General features: G+C 45.2%; 1 protein-coding gene across 3 annotated transcripts in view; it reads right to left on the reverse strand.

Moving 5' to 3' along the window:
• The window catches only part of BLK (BLK proto-oncogene, Src family tyrosine kinase), a 75,278-nt gene extending 71,887 nt beyond the window's left edge, over window positions 1-3,391 (reverse strand). For all 3 annotated transcript variants that reach the window (XM_005562580.5, XM_045397850.3, XM_073999958.1), the window contains exon 1: window positions 3,210-3,391. The gene's annotated coding sequence lies outside the window, so the exon portion shown is untranslated. The remainder of the gene's footprint in view (window positions 1-3,209) is intronic.
• Between the last annotated feature and the right edge of the window lie 14,494 nt (window positions 3,392-17,885).

A 17,885-nucleotide genomic window follows, 5' to 3' on the forward strand; every position in this document is an offset into this window, starting at 1 on the left:
GCTGTTGGTTGCTGGGGACACACAAATGGGCTTGGGCACTGTGATTGGGAGGAGACATTCGCACCTACCCTGGATGTCAGAGCAAATGCGAGTTGCCTAGGTGGGAAGGTGGGGAAGGGATTCAGGCAAGCAGGAGCATGCCACAGAACATTCCAGAAATGTGAGGGCTGCTATGGGGTAGCAGCAGGCTGGCAGTGGAGTAGCAGATGTGACAGGAAAGGCACTTCAGCCCCACGTGTAATCACCACCTTTTAGCTGTGATTTTCCTGTAAGAGTTTTGTGATTGATTTCCATCTCAGTATCTTGAGATTTCCATCTACGTGCTGTCTTCCTGTAGCTTCATCATTCTTTTTTCCTCCTCACCTGCTTCGGAAGCTTTTCTCTAATCAGGCGCAGCATCGCCTTTGAGCAGGGCTCACCTGCTCTGCTGGACCTGCAGGGGGGGCCAGGTTTCTCTGTCTTGCTGTTACCTCTCCACATACATGAACCCTGCAAGCCAGGATGCTGGCCACCGGTGACCAGTCCCCAAGGCTGCAGACCCCAGGCTGCAGGTGGGCTCACAAGGTCAGAGTCCTCACTCAAACAGGAGCTGGCCCTTTGAGTCCCCTCTCTACATCCTGGAGGCCACAGTTTACTCTCGAGGAAGGTCTGTCCAGCCCAGCTCACAGCCACTTGGCAGACCGGATTCTATGAGGCTGGTTGAGCCCAGAGGACAGCAGATTCCATCTGGCTGGAACGCTGTACTCCCCCAGGGGCCTGGGTCCTTACTCCCTCCATTCCTGGCTTTCTGCTTCCTTCCTGGAGAGGAGTCAGGTCTGGGTAGCTGGGCCTGTGCTTGGGGTGCCAGGAGCCTGCACCAGTGCAGTGAGTTTGGCTGGGTAAATGAGGCTGTATTCAGTCCTGCAGCCCCTGCCACAGAGCAAAGGCTCGAAAATGCATGCTGGCGCCGGGCGCGGTGGCTCACACCTGTAATCCCAGCACTTTGGGAGGCGAGACGGGCGAATCACGAGGTCAGGAGATCGAGACCATCCTGGCTAACACGATGAAACCCTGTCTCTACTAAAAATACAAAAAATTATCTGGGAGTGGTGGAGGGCACCTGTAGTCCCAGCTACTCGGGAGGCTGAGGCAGGAGAATGGCACAAACCTAGGAGGCGGAGCTTGCAGTGAGCCGAGATCGCACCACTGCACTCCAGCCTGGGCAACATTGCGAGACTCCATCTCAAAAAAAAAAAAAAAAAAGGCATGCTGGGCCAGTCGCAGTGACTCTTGCCTGCAATCCCAGCACTGTGGGAGGCCAAGGTGGGAGGATGGCTTGAAGCCAGGGGTTGGAGACCAGCCTGGGCAACAAAGCGAGACCCCATCTCTTCAAAAAATAAGATTAAAAAATTAGCCAGGCACAGCAGCATACCTGTGGTCCCAGCTACTCAGGAGGCTGAGGTGGGAGGATTGCTTGAGCCCAGGAGGTCAGTGCTGCAGCGAGTTATGATCTCTTGCCACTGCACTCCAGCCTGGGCGACAGAGCAAGACCCCATCTCTGAAAAACAAAAAACATGAACAAAAAACAACCCCCACAAAACCCATTGAACAACACGACAACAAAAAAATCATGAGAAATACCATGAAGAGAGGCAAATACAGAGCTATTCTGGAGTAAGGTAGGGGTTGGGAGAGAGAATGATGGATGGTCAAAAATGCAAAAGGCCTGCTATATTCGAGAATGTTCAAAGAGAGGGTGCGACCGCCAGGCCATGAACGCCAGTTTTCCCAAGAATGATCAGGATTTGGCTACTTCTGCTCTGAGGAAGACTGAGTCTAACTTTTCTTTTAACTCTTTATTTTGAGGTAATTTTAGATTTGGAGAAAAATTACAAGGATAGTACGGAGAATTTCCATATTCTCTTCACCGGGTTCTTCTAATGTGAGCACCTTACCTAACCATGGTACGTTTGCCAGAACTAAGGAGCAATTGTTACCATAATATTAGCGAGACCCCAGACCTTGTCTAGATTTCACCTATTTTTCCACTAACGACCTTTGCGGTGTTGTTCTGGGATCCAATACAGGATGTGAATTCTGGGTTTGGGTGTCCTGACCGTCATGTCTCCTCTGATCTGTGACACTTTGCCTGTCTTTCTTTGTTTTTCATGACCTTGACATTTTTGAAGATGAAATATGATATGGAATCTTCCCCAATTTGGATTTTTTAATCATGATGCTTTCTCATGATTAGACTAGGGTTATGAGTTGGCGGGGAGAACCGCACTGTCGTGGCAGTTCACAATAGCAGCCCAGCTTATTCCTGGTGATGCTAAGCTTGATCCCTTGGTGAAGCTGGCATCTGCAGGTTTCTCTACTGCAGAGCTACTATTTCTTCCTTTCCATACTCTTAGTCCAGGCCTCACTCAAGGTGAGGGGAATTAAGCCCCACTCTCCCGAGGGAGGAGGATCTGCACATATCATAGCAAATTCCTCTCTGTTACCATGAACGCACGATTCCTTAGTTCCTTGGTAATGTGGGTAGATGAGGGTGAACTTCATCCACCCACATTACCAGATAAATGGAAATATTGTCAAAGCCTTACAATTTAAACAAATCCTTTCAAAATATGTGATCAACTATGCTTTCCTTTTCACAGTTGGTGTTTCCTGGCAAAATAGATCTCTTAACCAAGAAGATCATCATTACATCTATTCAGTCACCCCATCCCTGAATGGCTGAAACATGGAACAACTTCATTCAGAAACAAACAAAATAAAATGAAAGCAACAACCAGTCATTTGCTTTGAGCCAGATGCTCCCCGCGCGTGACCGCTGACCTCCGTCAGCTCTGCGCAGTCAATATCACCTCCTATCAAGAGGCCGAGTGACTCGCCGGGAGCGCAGCAGTGGCCTGTGTGTGCCCACCAAACCCCCTCTCCACATCCCACGTCCTTTCTTTCCTCTGTGGCACATTCACTGCCTTTTCCAAAAAGCAGAATCTACCCTGGATGGATGAACTTTTATAAATTAAAATTCTCAAAACTGGAAACGCACAAACCACGGAGCAATCGATTCAGAGCTTAGGCAGCGATCCTATTCATGCCTCTTCCTCCATCTGTGGCACCCACAGCAATGTCTTTGCCTGCTTGCCCCACTGCTGGCCTTAGAGCACCATTTACACAATTTAAAGAAGACGATAAAGAACCCGGAAGACAGAGGGCCTTACCTTGGCAATGCTTCAGTGGTGTTTCACCATAGCTCTTCAAATCCCAGCACCCTTACAGTGGAGCAGACTTCCAGCGACAACCAGCAACTTCCAACACCATCCTAAAGCAAAAGCCAGTCCCAGATGAATTCTTCTCATCTCAATCAGTTTTCATGGCTTGTGGCTTTCTACCGGCAGCAGACAGAGGTGGCAGCACCCCCGGTCTGCGATCAGAGCCTCCCCAGCCCCCAATGAGCAAGTGCAGCAGGGGCTCCGCCCTTCAGCCGAGCCCTCCTGAAGCTCCTGTGGGCTCCCTGGGCTTGGGGGTGTCCCTCTGCTCCAGGAAAACTTGTGAGGAAGGACCATGAGTAGCTGCCCTTTCTCTAGCCCTGGGCCACGTGGGTCACAATGCCCCTCTGTCACCAGAAAATTTTCTCATGGGGTTTTGGTTTAACAGCACGGCTGGTATTTTTCCTGCACTGAGTCCGGCAGAGTTAGCAAACCTCCACGCTGACTCTACAAGGTAATTTGCCTTGCCTTGTGGACAAACGCTGTGGATCTCATGGAGAGAGCTTGGGATCTACCATGTGCCATCTGTGTGCACCACGGCAGCCGTTCTCTTGGCCTCGCTGATTTTGTTTTGTCTTTAAATGATGCTAATAATAGCTAGCTCACAGGATACTATCAGCATTAAACGGTAGAATGGGTATGAATGGTGGGCATAGAATTGGTGCTTGGTAAAAGCTAATTTCCCATGTGTTTTATAGCACCCTAGCTAGTAGTTGACTTGGATCTCAGAGCCTCTTCAATGGTGAAAATTTACTTGGCTATGAAAACTCAGAGGAGTAGAGAACAAGAATAATGGAGGTAATAGGAGAAGGATCCCAACATCAAGAGTGGTGAGTGGTGTCTGGAGTGGTGGGTGGCATCCTGTACACAGCAGTCAAGGGACCGATGGGACCAGGAAGGTTTCTGTGATGACCTCAGAGTCTCGCCGGTCCAGCCAGACACAGTGAGCCACTGGTCAGCTGGTTCCTTTCCACCAGTGTCTTGATATTGGCTTATAAGAGGAAGTCACTCAGTGGGCTCTCTCTTCTCCCTTCATAGTCTTGGATCCTTGAGAGTGGGTGTGGGGGGCAGACAAGGCAGCTTCTACCCCGCAGTCCAGAATCTGAGTTTCCTCATGGAGTTCATTTCCTTGGATGGGACTAAGACAATACTGAGCTGTGAGTTGCAGGTTTGACAGGTGTTCACGTCAACAGAGGCAGCAACGCAGAGTTCTGGGGTTTTAAGACACTGTGGAAATAATCTGTTTCACTTCCCCAAGGGGTTTTTGTGAGAATAAATGGATTCATACATAAAAAGTATCTATTACCATATTTAGCACATGATAAACTCCAAATACCTGGAAGCTGATGTGAATGTGGCTAATTGCTTTAAGTCCCAAAGTTGATCTTCTCTACATGGTAGCAAAGGGCTCAGAACAATGTCCAGAACCCTGGGCCTGCTCAGTCCATGGCAGCTCCTGTTAATTTACTCTTACATTCGTCTCCTGATACCTACTATGCAGACCCAAACATGAAACATGAGTTCCAAACTCTGCGAACTTCTGATTTAAAAAGTGACTGATTTGAGATGAGATGACTTAGTCTTCCTATTTCAATTCAATTAATGCACCACTGTTTTTCTGAACACCTGCTCTGTGGTAAGCACCCGCTGGAGGCTGGGGATACCAATGCAGCTACGCTCCATCCTCCTCTGAGGGTCTCAGCCTAAGGAGCTTGGGGAAGGGGCCTGATAAGGAGATCACTGCAGTGGAGCATAGTAGATGTAGCCAGAGGCCTCAATGGGGCACAGTGCTAGACCAGAGGCGGGGGCAATAATTCTATCAGGGGTAACTGGGGGAAGCTGCCAAGGAGATGGCTTTGAACATGGTTCATGACTAAGACTCCTACAGACTCTTAGAGACAGATCCCTGGGCTGAGTCTTTACTGAACCAGGATGTTGTGATGCTGCCTGAACCGCCTCTAACATTTTGTCAGAAGGGCCTAAATAGATGACTTCTGGACAACTTTTATATACTTGGACTTGAGGATATAGAGAATGTAGCGGAGAGCAGGAAACCCAGCTTCCTACGAAGAAAATACATTTTCCGTCTATTCCAAGGTTAGAGTGGGAGGGGATGTGAGAGTTTGCAGGGAGGAGTGCTGGCCCTTATGTGATCTGTGATAAAACATCACCATTCTGTCCACCCCAACAGACAGAGGTTGGAAAATAACAAAAACAATACCAGACACACACACAAACACACACACACACACACACACACACACACACACACACACGATTCCAGCAGCCACTCAGAAAGAAAACAAGGAAATGACTTTGCTCATGGGTTCCAGATGTCTGAGCAGAAGTGAAAGTTAATTTCAGCCATTTTCACCCTCACAGTCGCAGGCCCATGAGAAAGGCAGAAGAGAGGTGGGGAAAGGACCCCGGGGAGAAGATGGGCACAGTGACACTTGTTAGGGGAGGCTTGGGGAGTCTTTTGTTAGATACTTTTGTTAGAAAACCTCAAAGAGGTTTTCTCAAGGCTGGACTAGACTAGACCCCAGCTCTGAAACACCCAGTTCAGCGTTCAGCATCACTGGTTCTCCCATTTATTTTTGTACATTTGAGGTGACTTATGCAAAATTCAGCTCTCCTTCCATGTGCTTTCACCAGCCTCCTAATATCAGTACATCTCTGATCAAAATCAAAAGCTGTGGGCAATAAAGTATTTAAGTGGAAGAAACGTGAAACTAATCCAGTCCAAGATTCACCTCAGAAGGGTCTAAGAAGTTGGCCAATTTCTTTTTGAAGAAAACTAGTATAAAACTAGACAAAATTGTCAAAACAACAATTTCTGGGTACTAGAAAATGACCAAAAGCAGACAACGAACTGATAAGTGTTTAATCTTATAAAGCTGCTCCTGCATCAAAATGGCCATGAGTCTGTGGACATCTTGCCTGAAGCTCCCCAGCCCCTGGCCTGAGTGAGGAAAAGCATTAGGTTACCTAATGGGAATGGTGGGCTTGGTTTGAGGGCTATCATTGAAAACCAGTAGCTAGGTGGGGTGCGGTGGCTCATGCCTGTAATCACAACACTGAGGGGGGCAGATCACTTGAGGTCAGGAGTTCAAGACCAGCCTGGACAACATGGTGAAACCCCATCTCTACTAAAAATACAAAAATTATTTTGGCGTGATGATGGGCACTTGTAGTCCTATCTACTCAGGAGGCTGAGGCACGGGAATCGCTTGAACCCGGGAGGTGGAGGCTGCAGTAAGCTGAGATCCCACCACTGCAATCCAGCCTGGGTGACAGAGTGAGACTCCATCTCAAAAATAAGTTAAATAAATAAATGAATAAATAAATAGATAAAAAGAAAACCAGTAGCTATACCAGCAGAAAGTGGTAGATTTGGTCTGGGATGGGGGAAATGAGAATCTGAAGTTTTATGGGTTAAAGTTCATGGAATCAGTTCTAGGGAGAAAATAAAGACCTGCAGCTTTACTGGCTTGAGGTTACAGCTTCTGTTCATGGCAGACAGGAGATCAGCCAGAATTGTGATGAGGAGAACTTGGAAGTAAGCAAGCCATGAGAGGGCTGAGACAATAAACTCCCTGCACATCTGTGACTAGGGAAGAAACCCAAAAAAAGGGCAGCAAAAAGTGAGAGCCAAGGGAGACCTGAGGATGTGCAAAAAATTTTTTGTTTACTTTAAAATTAATTTGTTTGTATGTATTTAGAGGGTACAAGTGCATGTTTCTTACATGCATATATTGCATAATGGTGAAGTCTGGGCTTTTAGTGTGCCCATCACCTAAATGGTAAACATTGTACCCAATAGGTAGTTTTTTTTCTTCTTTGAGACAGGGTCTCACTCTGTCCCCCAAGCTGGAGTGCCATAGTGTGGTCACAGCTCATTACAGCCTTGACCTCCTGGGCTCAAGTGATCCTCTCATCTCAGTCTCCAAGTAGCTGGGACCACAGGCATGTGCCACCGCACCCAGCTAGTGTTTTGTATTTTTTGCAGAGACAGGGTTTTGCCATGTTGTTCCAGTAGGTACTTTTTCAATCCTCACCCCCGTCTCACCCTCCCACCTTGCGTGAGTACTTGTACATGTTAATGTGTTTCTCCAGCCACACACAGCTCTGGCGGCAGAGGGTGGGAGGCTTAGTTGTTCACGGTATCTGAGCGTAACTTCTGTCCAAATAATTGTCTCATCATCATATAATACAGGAATCGAGGACACCTTTATGGAGTCAGACTGAAAAACAAAGAAAAATATTATAATCAAAACTGCACTGTAGTATTGGTGGCTGCACACCATGGAGGAGATTAATTCTGCAATTTAAGTCCAGAGAAGTTACTAAAACAGAAAACCAACAAATTTTAGGAAAGTGAATGGAATCTAGAATCACTGCAATGTCTAGTTTTCAACCAGAAATTACTAGACATGCAATGAAACAGGAAAGTGTGACCAGAAAAACCAAAACAGAGAGTAGATTAAGACATGACTTCAAAGCAGTTGTTATAGCTGTGCTCAAGGAATTAAAGAAAAATGTTCAAAGAATTAAATAAAATTATGTTAACGGTGAACCAATATACTTTCAATAGACAAGTGGAAATTACAAAAAAAAAATCACATGGGATTTCTACAGCTGAAAATTACAAAAATTCACTACATGGGTTCAAGAGCAGATCTGAGATGGCAGAAGAAAGAAGCTGTACATTTGAAGATAGAGCAGAAGTTATGCAGTCCAAAGAACAGAGAACAAAAAGTTAAGAAAAATTAACAGAGCCTTACAGACATGCCAGACAACATAAAGTGTTCAAACACAAATGTAATAGGAGTCCCAAAAGGAGAGGAAAGAGAAAGAGGCACAGAACAATTATTAAAAAAAAAAAAAAAAAAAAAAAAAATTTGAAAAGTCTCCATGTGAGTAAATACCATTAACTTACAGAGTCAAGAAACTGAATAAACCCAAGGTGAAAAAAAAAAAAAAGCAAAACAAAAAAAACTTAAAGAGAATCACACCTAGACATAGTCAAAACGCCAAAAGTCAAATAAAGGAGATAACATTGCAAGCAGTAAGAGAAAGAGAGAGAAACAGATACATCACATTAAAGACAACATGATTGATGGTTGATTTCTCATCAGAAACAATAGTGGCTGGACGGTGAAGGAATGACATGTTTAAAGCGCTGGAAAGAACAATAAAAACAAGAACAAGGACTTTCACCTACAAATTTACTATCTAATAAAACTACCCTTCAAAAATTGAGGTGAAATAAATATTTTTCCAGATAAGCAAAACAGGGAATTTCGTTCTGTTGGACTTACACTACAAGAAAAATTAAAGGCAGTCCTTTAAAATGAAAGAGAATAATATCAGATAGTAACCCAGTTCACAGAAAGAAAAGAAGAGCACTGGGAATGGTAAACATGTAGGTAAAGTGAAAATATATTACACAATAATAAAAATATATAATGTATGTGTATACATTACTTTTTCTTCTTTTAACTTTAAAACACATACACAATTATTTAAATCAGAAATTATAATGCCATACTGTGGGTTTATAACACAGTATACATGACAATATATACATGTATATACAATATACATGACAATAACAGCACAGAGGAGGGAGGGTAAGAAATGAAGCTATAATTGTGCAGTTTCTATTTTTCACCAAAAAAAGTAAATCAGTATGAGTTTAAAGTAGATTATGCTAAATTGAAGATGCATATTGTAATCCCTGCAGCAACTACTAAGGAAAAAAGATTCAAAGAAACAGAGTTAAAAAATAAACAGAATAATTTAAATGGTATATTAAAAATATTTTAATATAAAAGTAGTTGGCCAAGCACTGTAGCTTAAGCATGTAATCCCAGCAATTTGGGTGGCTAATGTGGGAGGATTGCTTGAGCCAGGAGTGCAAGACCAGCCTGGGCAACACGGCAAAACCCTGTCTCTACAAAAAATACAAAAATTAGTCGGGCGTGGTGGCATGCACCTGTGGTCCTAGCTACTCAGGTGTCTGAGATGGAAAGATCATTTGAGCCTGGGAGGTAGAGGTTGCAGTGAGCCATGATTGTGCCACTGCACTCCGGCCTGAGTGACAGAGTGAGAACCTGTCTCAAAAATAAATTAAAAAATAAAATAACAAAAGTAGTCAATTAAAGAAGAACAGAGGAACAAAAAGGACATGACAAGTAGAAAAAATAACAAAATTGTAAATGTAAATCCAAACATAAAAAACTTTATTAAATTTAAAAGAATTAAACACTCCAATCAAAATGCAAAGACTGTTAGACTGAAAAGAAAGCAAGACCCAATTCTATGCTGGCTGCAAAAAATAAACTTTAAATTCAATGACAAACAGATTAAAAGTAAAAGGATCCAAAAAAACTACATACCATGTGAACAATAAATAGATTACAACTGGAGTACCTATATTAATATCAGACAAAATAGACTTTAAGGTAACACATATTACTGGGCAAAAGGGTGACTTCATAACAAGAAAAGAGCAAGCAATAGCCAGAGATGTCAAAATTATATTCATGTACCTTTTTAAAAAGCCCTAAAACATGGGAGGCAAAATCTGACTGAATTAAAAGTTTTAATACCCAGTATACCAATTACGGTTGAAGATTTTGATACTTTTCTTTCAGTAATTGATAGAACAAGTGGAGAGAAAGTCAGAAAGGATAAAAAAGAACTGAAGAACATTATCAAACAACCTGAATAAACTGACATATGTAAGCAATCCACCCAGAATATCCATTATTTTCAAGCTGACATAAAACATCACCAGGAAAGACCCTATGTAAGCCATAGGGTCTTAAAGAAAGTCTCAATGACTATAAAAGGAATAAAATTATGCAAAGTATATTCTCCAACCATAATGGAATTAAATTAGAAATCAATAACAGAAATAATTTTGTTAAATTTATTTGGTGTACATTTGTTTGGTGTAAATTAAACAACACACTTCTAAATAACCCCAAAGAAGAAATTAAATGAAAAATTAAGAAATATATTGACCTGAATCAAAATGAAAGTGTAACATAAAATTTTAGGGCAGCAGCTAAAAAATTAGAGGGAAATTTGTAGCTATAAATATTAATATTAGAAAAAACACAAGGTTGGTCTACAATCACTGAAAAAGAAGAACAAGCGAAACACAATGTAAGTAAAAGGAAGTTAATAAATTAGAGCAGAAATCAATGAAATAAAAGGCAAATAAAGAAAAGAGATAATCAGTGAAACCAAAGATGGGCTTCATAAATCTAGCTATCAACAAAGAAAAGAGAAGATTCTATTTTCATCCCAGAATCTCCAGAAATTTCAGGAATTAGAAGTGAGGGTAAGTTCTCACTTCTCTCTCTCATCTTCTGGAACTTACAGAATGTGTACTTGGTTCACTTGATGCTATACCATAAATCTTATAGGATTTCTTCATTTTTAAAAATTCTTTTTCACACCTCTGACTGTAATTTCAAATTACTTGTCTTCGAGTTAACTGATTCTTCTGTGCAAGTCTGCTGTTGAAACTCTCTACTGCATTTCTCATTTCATTGATTGTATCCTGCAACTCCAGAATTTCTACTTGGTTCTTTTTTTTTTTTTTTTTTAATTATTTCTATCTCCTGAACATCTCCTTTTGTTCATGTACTCTCTTCCTGAGTTCAGGAACTCCGTTTTCTTATAGCTCACCGAGCTTCTTTAAAATAATATTTTGAATTCTTTGTCAGGAAATTCATAGATCTCAATTTTGAGGGGGTTATTTACTAGACATTTATCGTGTTCATTTGTTGCTGTCATGTTTCCTTGATTTTTTTGTGTACCTTTTAGCCTTGCCTTGGTGCCTTCACATAAAGGAGTAGCCACCTCTTCCAGACTTTACAAACTGGCTTTGGTAGGAAAAGGGCTTTACCTATGGGTGGGCACAAGGGCACTGGTTGAAAAGGGTTGTGAGTAGTGCTGGGTTCGGCACAAGGTCCAGGGATGCTGATTCTAAGGCAAGCAGAGGTGCCATTTCTGGGTGCACATGGTGATGCCAAGGCTGACCAGTGAGTACATGGCCACCATTAGTGATGGGTCTGATTGGCGGGTACGCATAATGGGATGGGGTGCAAGAATGCACATGGTGGTGACTCCAGCCTTGGGGGAAGCATAGTGGTGACTCATGTCCCAGGAAAGGAGCAGTGATGGCTCTGGCTCTGGAGGGGCACAGTGCTATGGACTTTGAGCAGCTCTGTCAGCTAGGTTCAGCATTGATGAAGACTGTGTGGTACTCAGTGGCAAAGGCTGTAGGTGCCTGCGGCAGCAAGCAGTAAGGGCTGTTAGTGTCCTCAGTTGTAAAGGCTTCCAGGGTCCTCCTGCTATCCTTTTTTCCCACTGGAGGAAGTTGTGACCAAGGGTGTACCTCTTGGCATCCGAGCTGTGCCAGCGTGGGATTGGGGTGATACAAATGAAATGCTTCCAGTAGTTTTCTACGTGGCTGTCCTCTATTACTGCAATCCACTGGGGTGTTGCAGCTTTCTAATTACACTTTGGAGTTCTCTCAGAGCCATTTTCATACATGGGTAGTTGTTAAATCATCGTTTTTATGGATGAACAGGGGTGGGACTGCCTAGTCTGCCTTTTTGCTGATACCACTTCATCTCTATTTCATTTTCTAAAGTTGGTTTTGACCAACTAAGTTGATTTTCACTACCACTCAGGCACCAAGCTCACAGAGCAAAAGCAAAAATAAACCCCCAAAACCACTGGTGTGGAGTGTTCAGAAGGAACTTTTTTCAGCCTCAGAAGCAACTGAGTCCAGCATAATGAGCACTTTACCATCAAGCATCTCAAAGTTGAAATTTTAGTTTCGTAAACTTACCAGCTGTGAGATTCCAGCTGTGTCACTTCACAACTGAGCCTCAGTTTTCCCATCTCCAAAACTAAGATTACAAGAGTTCTTAGAGTTCTTGTGAGAGCAGGCTGTAAAGTGGCTGGTCCTCAAAAGGCACTCAGAAAATGTTCATTAAGTTTTCTTTTAAATTAAAGGCAAGATGCCCAAATAGTGTGGGTCTTTACATGTGGGTCCTCATGTGTCTCTGAAAAAGGTTAATGGTTAACACCTTGGAGTCTAGAGCAAGACTCCATGGGCTCAAACCCTGCCACAGACATTCAACAGCTCCAAGAATTGGAAGAGTTGCCCAACCTAGCTGTGGTTAGTTTCCTTGCCTTAAAATGGGGATAGTAATAATACCTGTCTCTTTGTGAGGATTCAACAAGCTGAAGTATACAAAGAATTTAGAATAGTTCCTAACATGCAAGACATTTACCGTCATCACTGTAGCCACGATGACTGGACACGTGAAATGAATGACAGTCAGGAGGGAACCAAGGCTCCCTTATTCTGAACTGAGGTAAAGGAGAGACTCAGAGGGACTCAGTGATTTCCCTTCCCTTCCTTTCCCTTCCCTTCCCTTCCTTTCCGTTCCCTTCCCTTCCCTTCCCTTCCCTTCCCTTCCCTTCCGTTCCCTTCCCTTCCCTTCCCTTCCCTTCCCTTCCCTTCCCTTCCCTTCTCTTCCCCTTTCTTCCTTCCTTCCTCCCTCCCTCTCCTTCTCTCGTTCTTTCTTCCTCCCTCTCCTTCCCTCCCTTCCTCTCTCTCTTTCTTTCTTTTGATCGTTCGTTCATTCATTTGTTCTCACTCTGTTGCCCAGGCTGGAGTGCAGTGGTATGATCATGGCTCATTACAGCCTCGACCTCCCAGGCTCAAGTGACCCTGTCACCTCAGCCTCCCAAGTAGCTGGGGCTACAGCTGCATGTCACTTTGCCTTTTCATAGAGACGGGGTCTCGTCATGTTGCCCAGGCTGGAAACTCAGTTATTTCTAAAGTCCTCCTAAAGTCTGTATTCTGCACATCTTGAAATTCTGTGGATAGAGTTTGTTATGAAGGGCATTGTGTTTCCCTAAAATTCATATGTTGAAGGTCTGACTCTAGCACCTCAGAATGACTATACTTCAGGATAGAGCCCTAAAGGGGTGATTACATTAAAATGAGTTATTTCAGGAGGGCCTGTGTCCAACCTAACTGGTGTCCTTACAAAACGAGGAAGCACACAGAGACACCAGGGATGTGTGTGTACAGAGGAGAGATGGTGTGAGAACACAGGGGGAAGAGAGCTGTCTGCAAATCAAGGAGAGAGGCCTCAGAAGGAACCAAACCAGCAGCCACTTTGATCTTGGACTTCCAGCCTCCAGAATTGTGAGACAATAACCTTCTTTTGTTTAAGCCACCCAGTCTTGTGGCATTTTGTTATGGCAGCCTGAGCACACTGATACAGAGTTCCACGGACAGCCATAGGCTGGGTACTTTAAACTGACTGCCTGCCCTCTGAGAACATGGACAAAATACTTTGGGGCCATCTGTAGAAGACTGCGGATGCTGTTGTTTTTAGTTTTGCCTCAGTGTTTTGTTTGGTTGGTGTTTTTATCTACCTTTCAAAATTCCCCGTCCCCCTTCCTCTGGTAAGAACAGTGCTCCCTGGTCACAGGGGAGAGTAATGACCTGGCGCCTGCTGATTATAATGCCGCACTTCTCTGACAACAGGCATTGTTCCGTGGAGTGGTTTCTGGCCCCAGCACGCCCCCCCTACAGCCGTTTGGGGGATTGCCATGCAGAGAATAGTCATAACAGCTAACATTGATTGCACTCTTCCTATGACCACCTCCTGTTTGAATTTCTTTTCAGGTATTATCTCCTCTAGTACTCAGACATCTCTGTGAGATACTGTAGTTTCCTTTACTGTTCTCTGAGAGGTTAAGTGACCTGTCCAAAATCACAAGGTTAGTAAAAGGCTGAGCCAGGGCCGCAAGCCAGAGAGCCCTACCTCACGGCCCAAGCCCTCTGTGGAGGTCAGCAAGCTCCGGCTGCTGGTGGGTGTTTTCCCGACGACACGGAGAAGGCCTGTGTGTAGTCATGGACAGGTACTGAGTGGTTTGGGGTGACAGCACTGGGAGAACGAGGCAGCAGATTCATCCTATTTGATCACACCCTCCACAGGGTGATGCTGATGTCCTTTACTCTGCTTTCTAGTGGAAGCCACTTGCCTCATTTGGCAGCACTGAAATGGGGGTGGACTATGAGGACCCATCGAAGTCCCTGAAGATGAACCTGTGTCCTCCCAGGGCCCTTGCACAGGTCGCAGCTCGGCTACTCAACTACAGAGATCCAGGCCCTGTCCTGAGATAAAGACCCTGATAGGATTTGGTTCTGCATCGCCACCCAAATCTCACCTCTAATTGTCATCCCCAGTGTTGGAGGTGGGGCCTGGTGGGAGGTGATTGGATCCTGGGGGCGGATATCCCCTCATGATAGTAAGTGGGTTATCCTGAGACCTAGTTAAAGAGCATGTAGCACCTTCCCCGCTCTCTTCCTCCTGCTCCCCCTGCCATGTAAGACATGCCTACTTCCCCTTTTGCCCTCCACCATGATTGTAAGTTTCCTGAGGCTTCCCCAGCCAGGCTTCCTGTACAACCTGTGGAATCTTGTGCCAATTAAACCTCTTTTCTTTATAGGTTACCTGGTCTCAGGTATTTCTTTCTAGCAGCGCAAGAAAGGACTAATACAGATCCCAACTCAGCCAACAACCTGGAGCGCTTCCCTACTGACCTCCTGCCCTGTCAATTTGCAGTTGGAGACAGCAATCATCACCAGACAGAGTAACTGTGTGCGTGAACAATGAGCTGATCTAATATTGAGAAAGGCGCAGGTGCTCATTAGGGCCCTGATCGTTTGGACCCCATTGTCACTTGGGGACAATGGAGTTCATCTCTGTGTGTCTGGGGGTTGCTAAGATGTTTCTTTATTCCAGAGTTCACCAACCATGGCTGTATCACCAGAACCCAAACCTCTTATTTTCAGGCCCTGATATAAGTGTGAGAGCTGCCATGTGGAATCTTTGGGGCATCCATCCCAAGAGCTGGCACCCTCTGTTGTCTTCCAAAGCTCCCTCAGGGAAAGGAGCCCTCCCTGCTGGAGGAGCTCCCGCATCTAGCTATTCAGAGGCCTCCAGAGGTTTCTCAACTAGTCAAAGCTGGGCCCCACTCTAAAAACATCCCAGGAACTTTGTCAATAGTGCCTGTGGATTGGGACATTGTTCTCTTGCTTCTACATAACAGCATCCCCTCAAAGACAGACAAAAAAAAAAAAAAAAGAAAAAAAAAAAAAAGGCAGAAATGCCCTATCAGAAAATAAGATGCCCAGTGTGGCTGAACTCTTGGAGAAAGTCCACTGGCTGTTTCCTACTTGTCAGCTAACTGGAGCCGGCCCCTGGGCCCAGAACTTAATGTGCAGACTTTGTGCAGAGAGCTGGGAATGGCCCCGGAGCCACCTGCGGGGGAAGTTAAGGGCCAGCACAGGCTCAGGCTAGAGGCACTGGGGGCAGAGAGGAGTGTGAATGTATTCAAAAGGGAATAGAGCAGGGAGGAGACAGTAAAGAGTTCTAGAGCCCTGCAGCCATGCCTCCCGTAGCCCATCACCACCTGTGAGTCCTTGTGTTGGCTGTAGCTCTGCACCATGCTCCCCAGTCATGCGCCTGCCTGTCTGCATCACATCTTCACTTGGTGTCACTTGGGTGTCACTTGGTGCCACTTGGGTGTCAACTTAGGGCTTCAGACTTAACATGTCCAAGACCAAGCTCTTAATTTTTCCTCTTAGACCCACTTCTTCCCCAGTTCAATGACTCCACAGCGTCATTGACTATGTTGCTCAACCCTGAAACCCTGGTGGTCATCATCCCCATGACTCCATTCCCCAGGTCTACAAATCCTAGGGGCTCTACCTCCACCGTTATCTGCAGTCTGCCCACTTTTCCCCATCTCCATTGCTATCAGCCAGGACGAGGCAGCAGTTACCTGGACAATTGCCTTCTCTGATCACCTTTAACTCCCCTGCCCCCAGTACTCTCCCCTGAGTCACCCTATTTTATTTTCTTAATGGTATTTATCAATACCTAAAGGTGCTTGGTGCATCGATGGATTTGATTGCTACTGTAACCCCAGCAACCTCGAACACTCCTCAGCTCATTAAAGGTGCTTGGTCATAATTACTCAGTGATTAGAGGGATCCTCACACACAGGCCTTATTCTCCCCATTTTACAGGGTCAAGAGAAGGAAAGAGATTTGCTCAGGGTTGCAGTCCAGTGAGGAGTGACACCCAGACCAGATCCTAGGTCTTCCGACCCACAGTCCAGTCCTCTTTTCTCTCCAACACTCGGCCTTTTAGGAAACATTTCCCAGACTTCCATGCCACAATCCCACTAATGACTGGTTTGAGTCAAAAGCAGATGTTCTGGGAACTTCAACCCCTGAAGGCTTAGCTGCCACATATCAAACTTTCTCGGTAATTTCAATAATTTAAATGGCAATGTTTATAGCTCAGAAACTCCAGGCCACCCCAAGACCCCTCAAGGGGCCACCCCGCCCTGGTAGGGCCCACCCCTGGTGAGTCATGGCTGAGTCAAGGGAAGCTCTTTCAGGCCCGAATGCCCAGGACAGTCCTGGCCTCACCCAGGGCAGCAGCAGAAGCCGAGGCCAAGCCAGCATCACTCGATGGACACAGACCAAACCCCAGGAGCAGGAGGGTGTGGCTGGAGCTGGGGTTGGCTGGGGAGGTGTGGTGGCTGCGGATGTTGGCATGGGTGGGGGGTTCTCTCTGGGGAGGTGGAAGACGTTCTGGATGGGACCGGGAAGCCTGGAGGCCCCCAGAAGACCTTGGAATATCCTAAATCACTGGGGTCAGGCCCCAAAGAGCCCCCACACTACCTGAAATGCTTCACTTTAACTTTTCATTCAGAGTGCCTTGCTACCTTGTTCTAAAAAACCCTGCACAACTATAATACACCAAATAAAACATTTTTAAAGAAGCTGGTGAGGGGAGGAGTGGAATGAGTCAAAGGGGAAGATAAGAGCAGGGGAGTAAGATGGAGCTGGGAGTGGGGACTGCAGGCACAAAGCCTTCCACGAGTGCCTCTCCTTGTGATGGGGCGGTGGGTAAACAGTTTGCTGTTTACTCATGTAGCCTGCAGTGGTATACTGAGTTGATCACGACCCTCACACTTTTAGCCTTCAGCACCCCAACACTCCTTATCCAGGACCCAGGGTGAAGAGCACAGCCCCACCACTCAGATCTGTGTCTAAGAGGGAAAAAACAGCCAGCTGTTCAAAGAAGCCCAGTTCTCCTGAGGCTGAGATCACACAAAGTTCACCCAAAGTTCCAGAGTGTCTGGTGAGTCCCCTGAGGGGGGATGCTGTGCAATGTAGGACATGACCCCCTAGTGTGGCAGACTGCCACAATTACTACTTGAGACCATCACTTCGACAGTTACTACTGTTACTACTTGAGACCGTCTTTACGAGACTGAACGAAGGAGGACAAACACAGAAATGAAAACCTAAAACAAAAGAAACTTTTTAAAGAAATGGGCCAGGGGAAAAAAAGGGCTCCCTGCTTCCAGTGAGCAAAGGCAGTAGCCCTGAGCTTCTACAGTCCTTCATATTTATTGGGGAGAAAGAGCAGGGAGGAGGAGGTAATGATTGGTCAGCTGCTTGATTGATCACAGGTTCACGTTATTGCTAACAGG

The sequence above is a fragment of the Macaca fascicularis genome, chromosome 8 (assembly GCF_037993035.2).
Source record: "Macaca fascicularis isolate 582-1 chromosome 8, T2T-MFA8v1.1".
NCBI lineage: Eukaryota > Metazoa > Chordata > Mammalia > Primates > Cercopithecidae > Macaca > Macaca fascicularis.